The sequence below is a fragment of the Suncus etruscus genome, chromosome 3 (genome assembly GCF_024139225.1).
Source record: "Suncus etruscus isolate mSunEtr1 chromosome 3, mSunEtr1.pri.cur, whole genome shotgun sequence".
Classification (NCBI taxonomy): domain Eukaryota; kingdom Metazoa; phylum Chordata; class Mammalia; order Eulipotyphla; family Soricidae; genus Suncus; species Suncus etruscus.
The window spans coordinates 43,332,356-43,344,530 of record NC_064850.1 but is presented as its reverse complement, the minus strand read 5'-3'; the positions used below and the strand labels follow the sequence as shown (position 1 = coordinate 43,344,530).

The 12,175-nt window shown below is 40.2% G+C and overlaps 1 protein-coding gene across 1 annotated transcript in view; it reads right to left on the bottom strand.

Moving 5' to 3' along the window:
• EML1 (EMAP like 1) overlaps positions 1-12,175 on the bottom strand; it is a 669,910-nt gene that overhangs the window by 106,685 nt on the left and 551,050 nt on the right. The window lies entirely within an intron of this gene.

The window sequence follows — 12,175 nt, the reverse complement described above, 5'->3', positions numbered from 1 at the left end:
AGACTCCAATAAATAATTTTGGGGTTTTTTTTTGGGGGGGGCCACACCCGGCGGTGCTCAGGGGTTACTCCTGGCTGTCTGCTTAGAAGTAGCTCCTGGCAGGCACGGGGGACCATATGGGACACCGGGATTCGAACCAACCACCTTTGGTCCTGGATCGGCTGCTTGCAAGGCAAACGCCGCTGTGCTATCTCTCCGGGCCCTCCAATAAATAATTTAACTAATGATATGAAGGAATCAGAACAAGAAAAACATTAAAACCTCAAATCCAAAGACAAAAGGAAATAACATTTTAAATAGAGCAGTATAGACAACACAGAAAGTTAAGACATCAGGATTGAATAATGAAACCAAGAAGGGGTTCATTTAAATAATTAAAAATGGGGACTGGTTGGGGAGCCAAAGTGAAAGCACAGTAGTATAGAGGGTAGGATGTTTGCCTTGCATGTGCCTAATCCAGGTTTGATCCTCAGCATCCCATATGGTCTCCAGAGTCTGCCAGGAGTGATTCTTGAGTGCAGAACCAGGAGTAACGCCTGGTAACACATGTGGCTGAAAAAAACAAAAAAGGAAAAGAGTGGACTAGGGGATAGCACAGTGGGTAGGGCTCTTGCCTTGAATGCAACCAACCTGGTTGTGATCCTTGGTACCCCATATGGTCTCTGAAGCCCCACCAGACATGATCGCTGAGCAGGAAAAAGACCTGAGTTCCATCAAGTGTGATAACTTCCATTCCCCAAAATGAACCAAAAATCATAATAAACAGAATTAGAAGTGAAAGTTGAAAGTTGCAACACATAACATAGTAATGCCCAAAACATATGAGATTAATATAAACAACTTTAAATTACTAAATTGAGAACTTAGAAAAAAAATGATACATTTTTGTTTTTGGATCACACCCTGCATCGCTCAGGGTTTACTTTTGACTCTGCACTCAGAAATTGCTCCTGGCAGGCTCAGGGGACCATATAGAATGCTAGGATTTGAACCACCGTCCGTCCTGGGTCAGCTACATGCAAGGCAAATGCCCTACCGCTGTGCTATCTCTCCAGCTTCAAAAATTGATACATTTTTAAGAACCCCCCAACCTTCAAAGACTGAGTCAAGAGGAAATAGAAGACTTGGGGCCAGAAATATAGCACACGGGAGCTCAAACCATTGCATGACACACAGCTGACTCTTGTCCTTTTCAGTCCTCAGCACTACATGGTCTCCTGAACATCATTAAGAGCAACTTCCAAGCACCGAGCAAGGAGTGGCCCCAAGCACTGCTACTTGTGGTTCAAAGTTCCTCCTCCCAAAATAAATAGAAATACTGAACAGAACAATTACTAGGAGGAAGATTCATCAATAATCCCGGACACACACAGGCTTACTAGTCAGTTCTCACAAAATTTTAGAGATAGTCTTTAACCTACCTTTTTCAAGCTCCATGAAAAAATTAGAGAAAAAGAAATGGTTTCGATTTTTTTCTATGAGATAAACATTTGCCTAGTACCAAAATTTGACAGTTCCTATTAAAAAAAAAAAAGAAAAAGAAAAAAAAGAAAATTATAGACCTCTAGCTCTAAAGAGTATAGGTGCAAAAATTCTCAACAAAATGAAAGGAAGCCTAATTCAGCAGTACATTAAAAGGATTATATGTCATGACCGTGTGGCATTTTATTCCAGGGCTGCTTGGATTGTTCTATATATGCCAGGCAATTTATGTAATACACCACACATCAACAAAAGCAAAGGTTAAAAACTCTATTATATCAGTAGATGCAGTGAAAGCTTTTGCAAAGTTTCAATATCTGTTTATGGATTGAAAAAGAGATACTCAACAATTTGGGAACAGAGGAGGATAACATTAGTAAATGCCACATACAGCAAAGACACAGATAACATCATACTCATCTCTATAAACCTGAAGCCACCTTATATATGCTTGACCTGAGTTTGATTCTCAGCATCTCATATGGTCCCCAGAGCACCACCAGGAGTGATTCTTGATTACAAAGTCAGTAGTAACCCTTGAGCACCAGAAACAAAACAAAACAAAACAAAGCAAAAAGCTGAAAGCTTTTCCTCTAAGATTAGGCACAAGACAAGGATGAACATGCTCACTGCTATTATTCAATATAGTACCGGAAGTCTTAGCAGCAGCAATTAGGTGAGAAAAAGAAACGAAAGGTATCCAAATTGGAAAAGAAGTTAAATCATCACTATTTGCAAATGATACAATAACATATATTCAAAACTCTGAAGATTCCACTGAAAGGACTATTGGAAACAAGAGATCAATACAGTAAAGTGGCAGACTACATAATCAATATACAAAATCTCTTGTATTTTGAGGTATAAAAATATGTTCTAAAATAAAAATCTAGGGGCCAGAGAGGTGGCGCAAGCGGTAAGGCATCTGCCTTGTACTTGCTAGTCTAGGATGGACCTCGGTTCAATCCCCCAGCAACCCATATGGTCCCTCAAGCCAGGAGCAATTTCTGAGTGCACAGACAGGAGTAACCCCTGAGCATCACTGGGTGTGGCCCAAAAAATATAAAACAAAACCTAAAAAAATGATCTAAATTAACAAAGAAATAAAAACACTAACATTTAAAACAGCACCCTCCAAATTTAAGTGCCTAGGAATTAACTTAGATGGAAGTGAAGGCTTATATAGAGAAAGCCATAAATCACTAGGTAAAGAAATAAAAGGAAATGAAAAAGTAATTTATAATCAAAGATGAGAAGAATTAACACTGTCAAAATGGCCATCTTCTGCAAAGTATTAAATAGATTAAATAAAATACTTATCAAAATTGCAGTTGTGTTTCTTAAGCTAGAGCAGGGGTCCTCAAACTTTTTAAACAGAAGGCCAGTTCACTGTCCCTCAGACCATTGGAGGGTCTGACTATAGTAAAAACAAAACTTATGAACGAATTCTTATGCACACTGCATATATCTTATTTTGCAATGAAGAAATAAAACAGATACAAATACAATATGTGGCCCGTAGGCCATAGTTTGAGGACCACTGATATAGGTAAGACAGAATAGGCAAGATAGAATAAATATTACTTAAATTTCTTTGGAATGCTAAATACTGACAAAGTAGTCACAGCAATCTTGAGGGAAAAAAAAGAAAATGGGGGAATTGTTCTCTAGACTTCAAAGCATACAATAAACTTATATTAATCAAAACAGTATGGTGTTGAGCTAAAAGCAGACACTTAGGCCAATGGAACAGAAATAGGGCTCCAGATATAAATCACAAATAATGTGTGACCAAGGAGTCAAAAGCATAAAGTGGAAAATGAAAGTCTCTTCAACAGATGCCATGAACACTAAATAGCACATGTATAATAATGATTTTGGACTAATTTACACCATGCACAAAAGACAACTCAGATGAAAAATACCTTGATGTTAGGCCTGAATCTACAAGATGTATACAGGAAAATAGGAAAATATTCTGAGACAATGAGTTCATCTCTGTCTTCAAGGCTTCAACTCCAATACCAAGAGAAACAAAAGCAAAAATAACTATGATTGTATCAAACTACCAATCTTCTACACTGTGAAAGAAATTCTCATTAAATCAAATATACATACACACACACACACTATTCATCTAGCCAGATTAAGAGGGCTAATTTTAAAAATAAGTAAAGTGCTAAAATAATCCAGCAACATCAGAAAATAATCTGTATTAAAAATAAGGAGGGGCCTGAGTGGTGGCACAAGCGGTAGGGCAGTTGCCTTGCATGCACTAACCTAGGACAGACCACTGTTCGATCCCCCAGTGTCCCATATGGTCCCCCAAGCCAAGAGCAATTTCTGAGCACATAGCCAGGAGTAATCCCTGAACATCACCGGGTGTGACCCAAAAGACAAAAATAAATAAATAAGTAAATAACTAAAATAAGGAGAGGGTACAGAGCAATAGTAGAGTGCGTAGGAAGTCTGCCTTGCATGTGGCCAACATCAGTCATCCCTGGAACCCCATATGGTCCCCCAAGCCCTGCCAGAAGTGATCTCCCAGTGCAGAAATAGAAATAACCCCTGAGTCCACTGAGTGTGCCCCCCACCAAAAAATTCTTAAAGCAGTAAGAGAGAAGCAAGAATTCACAGACAATGAAAAAAAATAGGGTTAATCACATGTCTGTCATATAAAAATCTATGAGAAAGAAGAGAATAGACTGGTATAAAGTACTAAAAGAAAAGACCCTTCAAGTAAGAGCCCTCCACCCTGCAAGGTCATTTCTCAAATATAAAGGAATGATACAACAAAAAGACATTTTTTTGCCCTCTAAACCAGCTTCAATGAGGATATAGAAAGGCTGCAAATTAAAAATATCAGTGGTCAAATGTTAAAAAGAACAAAAATGCTCATAGATAAAGGAAAACAAATTCCTTGCTATCAATCATTTCTCTAAATATCAATGGATAGTCCCATATGAAGTCACAAACTGACTGGAGGAAACAGAATCTGTCTGCTGTTTACAAGAGACACACTAAAACTCTTGTGATAAACACCAGAGGTAAAGGTTGAAAAACAGTCCCATGGGCTAATAGTAGACAGAGACAGACATGACATACTGTCTGAGGTATCAACAGACTAAGAAGATATAAATGCACCAAAGTTTACCAAGCAACTGCTAATAAGAGACTTACAGATACACATTAAGAAAGAAAGAAAGAAAGATGGGGCCGGGCGGTGGCGCTCGAGGTAAGGTGCCTGCCTTACCTGCGCTAGCCTAGGAGACGGACCGCGGTTCGATCCCCCGGCGTCCCATATGGTCCCCCAAGCCAGGAGCGACTTCTGAGCGCATAGCCAGGAGTAACCCCTGAGCATCACCGGGTGTGGCCCAAAAAAAAAAAAAGAAAGAAAGAAAGAGAGAGAGAGAGAGAAAGAAAGAAAGAAAGAAAGAAAGAAAGAAAGAAAGAAAGAAAGAAAGAAAGAAAGAAAGAAAGAAAGAAAGAAAGAAAGAAAGAAAGAAAGAAAGAAAGAAAGAAAGAAAGAAAGAAAGAAAGAAGAAAGAAAGAAAGAAAGAAAGAAAGAAAGAAAGAAAGAAAGAAAGAAAGAAAGAAAGAAAGAAAGAAAGAAAGAAAGAAAGAAAGAAAGAAAGAAAGAAAGAAAGAAAGAAAAGAAATCTAGAACTATAACATCTAAAAATGAACTACTTTAGGGCCCGGAGATATAGCACAGCGGTGTTTGCCTTGCAAGTAGCCGATCCAGGACCAAAGGTGGTTGGTTCGAATCCCGGTGTCCCATATGGTCCCCCGTGCCTGCCAGGAGCTATTTCTGAGCAGACAGCCAGAAGTAACCCCTGAGCACTGCCGGGTGTGGCCCAAAAACCAAAAAAAAAAAAAAAATGAACTACTTTAGAACATTGATGTTTAGAAATTGAACATTAGATCAAAGAAGATGTCAACGAAAAAAATCAAAAGATTCCTAGAGATGAATAAGAATGAAGACACAGACTATCAGAACCTATAGGGTACAGCAAAAACAGTACTAAGAAGAAAATTTATAGAATACAAGCTTTCATTCAAAAATAAGAGAAAATTCAAATAAATTACCTGACTTTACAGCTTGAGAAACTAGGAAAAAGAAGGCTAACGAATCCCAAATTAAGTATAAGAAAGGAACTCATTAAAATGAAAACAGAAATTAATAAAATGGTAAAGGAGTTAACTTTCAAAAGAATAAACAAGACTTCTGGGCTGACAACTTAGTCCAGGAGACTGAGATCCCCCCCATGTCAGACTGGCCTTCAGGGCCAGGTCTGGCAACTGGGCTCTGGGAGGAGGGGGGAAGGAAGGAATCTCCTCTATGCATTTTCAAACTGGAGAGGGAGGCTGCAGCTAGACCCAGAAGATCCCACAGGCCAGGATTTCTGCTCCTCTTCTACTGGCATGGCTAGGAATCTGGGCAGACAGCTGGCCAAAGGCCTCCTGGACTGACCACTTTGTCCAGGAGACTGCGATCCCCCCATGTCAGACTGGCCTTCAGGGCCAGGTCTGGCAACGGGGTTCTAGGAGGGAAATTCCTCCCCTGTGCATACTGGACCCCCTGCAGCGGTGTCTTTTCTTACTAATATTCATTTTCAAAATCATGTGGGTGCATTTGTGCCCGCACGACAAATATACTTTTAAAGCATTATCTAAAAATATTCTTTACCATATTTTCCGGCATATAAGACAACTTTTGGAAAAAAAAAGTTAACCGAAAATCAGGGGTCATTTTATATGCCTAGAAAAATGTTTCAATATGCCGCTAAACAAAAATTGGCTGAATATTGCCACAAAACAAATTTTCCAACTCAATCCTGCACCAATCACTGCAAGGCTGCTCGGACTGCCTCTCTAACTCAACCAATCCAAGCAGGCTTTTTATGCGTGCAAATTATACAGTGTTCTGTACCCAAATCTACACTGTAAACAGTCTGCTCAGATTGTCCAGGGTCAGAGAGGAAGTCTATCACAGTATAACCTTTGAACCTTTGCTTGTTGTGATTGGCCCACTGTGGTACATGAGCACAGGAACACATGCAGCACAGGAACATTCTGTCTGATACAGCGAATATAAGCCTAAACCTAAGTTTTAACTGCAAAATTAGGGGGTCGTCTTATACACCCGGTTGTCTTATATGCCAGTAAATATGGTATTCTAGACGGTTCCTAGGAAAGGAAATGGAATTCCAAAGATTTGGATGATAATACTCAAATAGATCTTTAAAATCAGTCTTTATGTGGACGTGGCTTTCCGTCCTGACTCCAAGCCGAAACCATAAACAATTCATATATATATATATATATATATATATATATATATATTGTATATAGCCCCTATCATGTATTGCCTCTCCCCTACCCCTGTGTCTCTTCTACCCCTTCATCTCCTAATCCTGACCCATTATCTTCCCCTAATTTAACCCTTAGTTCCTAACTCGGTAGGCACCAAGACCGACCTCCTTCCCCAACAGACCACCTTCCAGCTCCTCAGTGAAAGACACCCTCTGGGTCCCCGTTCTCATTCCTCTGCAAAGAACTACAACCAGCATGCCTGCTGACTCATGCTTGATGGCCCCTATCACCCCCACCAAATCGTGGACTGTTGCATGATACAGGAATCAGCTTCAGCAAAACCCCCAGCTCAAGGACACTATAGGGTTCTGAATGCTGCAAAGCATGTCTCAAACTCAATTCCAAGGCCTGTGATAAGAAAAGTACCTTGGCTTTTACTCCCCACAAAAATATATCAAAAGATCTAATTGGGAGTCTTATATTGACTATGGAAGCTCAATACCTGTATATAATACATCTTAAGATGTGTATTCCTAAATATACAGGTAGCCTCCTCCACCACTTGTTTTATTTGAATACCTTTTCTTTTTAACTTAGTTTTCTTTATTTGTTCTATTTTAATATATACATTTTTTCTCTATCCTTACCATTATTGGTGCTGCTTGGTACACTCAGATCAAAACCAGACCACAGAGACTATGTGTGCAGCCTGTCATCCTTACCCAGAATAGCACCAGCAACACAGTATGACACCATATGTTTTTGTATGCCACAGTAAAAAAGGGGGAAACCATAGACACAGAAACAAGATCTTATCTTCTAGGGATAAGAACTCACACTTTTTATAGCAGAAGGGTGCCTCCCATCCTGAACATGTGTCATGTGAATACAACGCAGTCTCCAGTAGATGGGACAGTGTTAGTCCAATCCCAAACCCCAGATACCAGACGTAGAACTGATACAGCTCCAGGCAACACCACCAGAAACTAAGCTCCATTGGGAGATTTATAACACTGCTCTGGCACCAACTTGTGCCAGTTTTGATATGACAACGAGGAAAGGACAACTTGACCTAACACCAGGTTTTCCTATCACATCACCTAACACTGGAAATCAGAAGAGGTATCATCCTTTGAACTGTGAAAAATAAGAGCACCAACAACAGAAAACTGACTCTGACAACCGTGACTAAACAAAACCTCCTTGGGACCAATAAAAAAAACCCTACCCTAGGCTGTAGCCCAGGACTCCAACAACAACAACAACAACAACAACAACAACAACAACAACAACAGCAGCAGCAGCAGCAATATGTCTTATTTGCAGAGGCCCAACTTGGACAACAGAGACTGAGCAGAACCTTTGGACCCATAATATCCTAGGCTTCGGCATAGGGCCTGAACAAAAACAGGGAGCAAGTGTTACAGAAGACTGAACACAACAACAATGATGGATAGGAACCTCTAGAACCGTAAAGACTCTATCCTAGACCCTGACCTATAACCTGCGCAAATACCAAGATCACTAGCTACAGTGGCTTGATTTTTCTCACACACAACGGAGAGGAAAGTTTCCTGGCACCACAAAAAAGCCTTTGGGATGGGGTAATGAGTATATATGGAGCCAGGGGTTGATCCCATGATGGTATGCTTCAAGGATGGAGAAACCCTGAATCTCTTAGGCCACGGGAATTCCCTTTCTTCCCCAAATCCTGCCACTCCAGCACCCCTACTTTTTCTTGTTTTGTTTTAATTTGTTAGTTTTTTTGCTTTATTTTCCTTCTCTTTTTTTCTTCCGCTTTTCTCTTTCTTTTTCACTCTTGTGGTTACTATTTGGTGATTCATTTTTATTTTTATTTTTATTTGCCGGGTACATTTTTTTCTTTTTTCTTCCATTTTTCTTTCTTTTTTCCTTTTTTTTCTCTTTCTTTTTTTGGTAGTTGTTACCAAAATTTTTTCTCCCTTTTTTCTTATCTGTTTTATCTCCAATGACGGTAGAATGGATGCTCAATCTACAACAAGCTATAAAGTGGAGACCAGTTGCACTAGCATTCTGGGGGGGGGTAACAGAGGGAGATATGGAATACAAGCTGGGAACAGGGGTGGAGGGAGGACAGTACTGGTGGTGGGAATGCCCCTCATTCATTGTCACTATGTACCATAAATGATGCAGTGAAAGATTGTAATGCACTTTAGTCATAATAAAAATTTTAAAAAATCAATAAAAAGAATAAACAAGATAAAGTCCTGAGCAAGAGGCAAGAAGGAACAACAGTGAAAAATCCAAATTGATGTGTTCAGTGAGTGATAAAAGGAGATAAATGGCAATAGATATATCAGAAATACAAAAGATCCTGAGAATACTGTTAACAACTTCATCACTAAGCTGCAGAACCTAGAAGAAATGGAAAAAATTTTGAATCATGGGGCCAGCGAGGTGGTGCTAGAGGTAAGGTGTCTGCCTTGCAAGCACTAGTCAAAGAAAGACCACGGTTCGATCTCCTGGCATCCCATATGGTCCCCCCAAGCCAGGGGCAATTTCTGAGGGCTTAGCCAGGAGTAACCTCTGAGCATCAAACGGGTGTGGCCCGAAAAAAAAAAAACAAAAAATAATTTTTTTGAATCATACAACCAAAATGAATAAATTTCTGAATCCTACAATCACCCAAGACTGAATCAGGAGGAAGTCAAACACCTGAACAGACCAATAACAAGTCAGGAAACTGAAATGGTAATTGAAGATGACTGGATAAAGAAAGTGTGGTGCATACAAACAGTGGACTACTAGTTGGCTTTTAAAAATAGGTGAAATCATACATTTTGCTGCTATTTAGATGGATCTGGAGAGTATCACATTAAATTAAATTAGGAAAGAGACAGGAACAGAATGATTTAGTAAAGAAGCGTAGTAGGTTGGGTCTGGAGTCATAGCATAGCAGACAAAGTACTTACCTTAGATGTGTCTGACCAGAGTTCAACTTCCAGCAACCCATATGGTCCCCTGAGCACTACCATCAGTGATTCCTGAGTGCAGAGCCAGGAGGCATTACCTGGTGTGGCCCCCTCAAATGAAAAAAAGAAACATAACAGAAGAATAGCAAATGCCCAAAGGGAATAGAGGGGGGCGAATAAAAGGATAAGGCGAGGAAAATGGACTCTAAGAGTTGTAGTGCTGGAATGTTTGATGTGTGAAATCTTCCCATTTACAGCCTTATAAACCACAGTGCCTACAATACATCTTTTTGTTGATTTGGGCCATACCCAGCAGCACTCTGATGTTACTCCTGGCTCTGCACTCAGAAATCACTCCTGGCAGGCCCAGGTGGATCATGTGGGATGCAGTTTTGAACCTGGGTTCGTCCCAGGTCTGAAGCATGCAAAGAAAATGCCCTACTGCTGTGCTACCACTCTGGCCCTACAATACATTTTTTTTTTTTTTGATTTTGGTTTCTGGGTCAATACAACTTTTTGTTGCTTTGGGTCACACCTGGCAGCACTCAGGGGTTACTCCTGGCTCTGTGCTCAGAAATCACTCCTGGCAGGCTCGGGGGACCATATAGGAGCCTGGGATTCAAACCACTGTTTGTCCTGGATCAGGTGTATGCAAAGCAAATGCCCTATTGCTGTGCTATCTCTCCAGCCCCCTACAATACAACTTTTTTTGTTTTTGTTTTTTTGTTTTTGGGTCACACCTGGCTGCGCTCAGGGGTTACTCCTGGCTCTGCACTCAGAAATTGCTCTTGGCTGGCTCGGGGGACCATATGGGATGCCAGGATTCAAACCACCATCTGTCCTGGGTCAGCTGCATGCAAGGTAAACACCCTACCACTGTGCTATCTCTCTGGCCCCTACAATACAATTAAAAAAAAAATTCTGGGCCCGGAGAGATAGCACAGCGGCGTTTGCCTTGCAAGCAGCCGATCCAGGACCAAAGGTGGTTGGTTTGAATCCCGGTGTCCCATATGGTCCCCCGTGCCTGCCAGGAGCTATTTCTGAGCAGACAGCCAGGAGTAACCCCTGAGCACTGCCGGGTGTGGACGCCCCCCCCCCCCAAAAAAAAAAAAAGAAAAAAAAATTCTTCCCAAGAGAACAAGCATGTAGGTCTAGATGGGTTCACTCCTGAGTTCTATCAAACCTTCAAAGACTCATTACCTGTATTCCTCAAGTACTTCCAAATCTTTTAAGAAATGGGAACTCTTGGGGCCAGAGCAGAGGCACTAGAGGTAAGGCCTCTGCCTTGCAAGCACTAGCCTAGGATGGACTGCGGTTTAATCCCCTGGTGTCCCATATGGTCCCCTCAAGCCAGGGGTGATTTCTGAACATATAGCCAGGAATAACCCCAGAGTGTCAATGGATATGGCCCAAAAACAAACGAAAGAAAGAAAGAAAGAAAGAAAGAAAGAAAGAAAGAAAGAAAGAAAGAAAGAAAGAAAGAAAGAAAGAAAGAAAGAAAGAAAGAAAGAGAGAGAGAGAGAGAGAGAGAGAGAAAGAAAGAAAGAAAGAAAGAAAGAAAGAAAGAAAGAAAGAAAGAAAGAAAGAAAGAAAGAAAGAAAGAAAGAAAGAAAGAAAGAAAGAAAGAAAGAGGAAAGAAAGAAAGAAAGAAAGAAAGAAAGAAAGAAAGAAAGAAAGAAAGAAAGAAAGAAAGAGAGAAAGAGAGAGAGAAAGAGAGAAAGAGAGAGAGAAAGAGAGAGAGAAAGAGAGAGAGAAAGAGAGAAAGAAAGAGAGAAAGAAAGAAAGAAAGAAAGAAAGAAAGAAAGAGAAAGAAAGAAAGAAAGAAAGAAAGAAAGAAAGAAAGAAAGAAAGAAAGAAAGAAAGAAAGAAAGAAAGAAAGAAAGAAAGAAAGAAAGAAAGAAAGAAAGAAAGAAAGAAAGGAACTCTTCCAAACTACTTCTATGAAACCAATATTCACCTAACAGCAAAGGCAGATAGAGATTTACAAAAACAAAACAAAACAAATAAAAAATACAGGAAGAAGAAGAAAAAAAGAAAATTTTAGGCTAGGATCACTGAGGAACATTAATGAAAAGATCCTCAACAAAATCTCAGTGAGCTAAATTCCAATAATATATATTGTTTTTGTTTTTGTTTTTGGGCCACACCCATTTGATGCTCTGGGGTTACTCCTGGCTAAGCGTTCAGAAATTGCCCCTGGCTTGGTGGACCATATGGGACGCCGGGGGATGGAACCGCGGTCCTTCCTTGGCTAGCGCTTGCAAGGCAGACAACTTACCTCTAGCACCACCTCGCCGGCCCCTGAATTCCAATAGTGTTTCAAAAGAATCAAATTATGATCAAATACCTTCAGAAATGTAGAACAGAGTCTTAGTATAAACAAATCAATTATGCAATACACCATATCAACAAAAGGAAAGATAAAA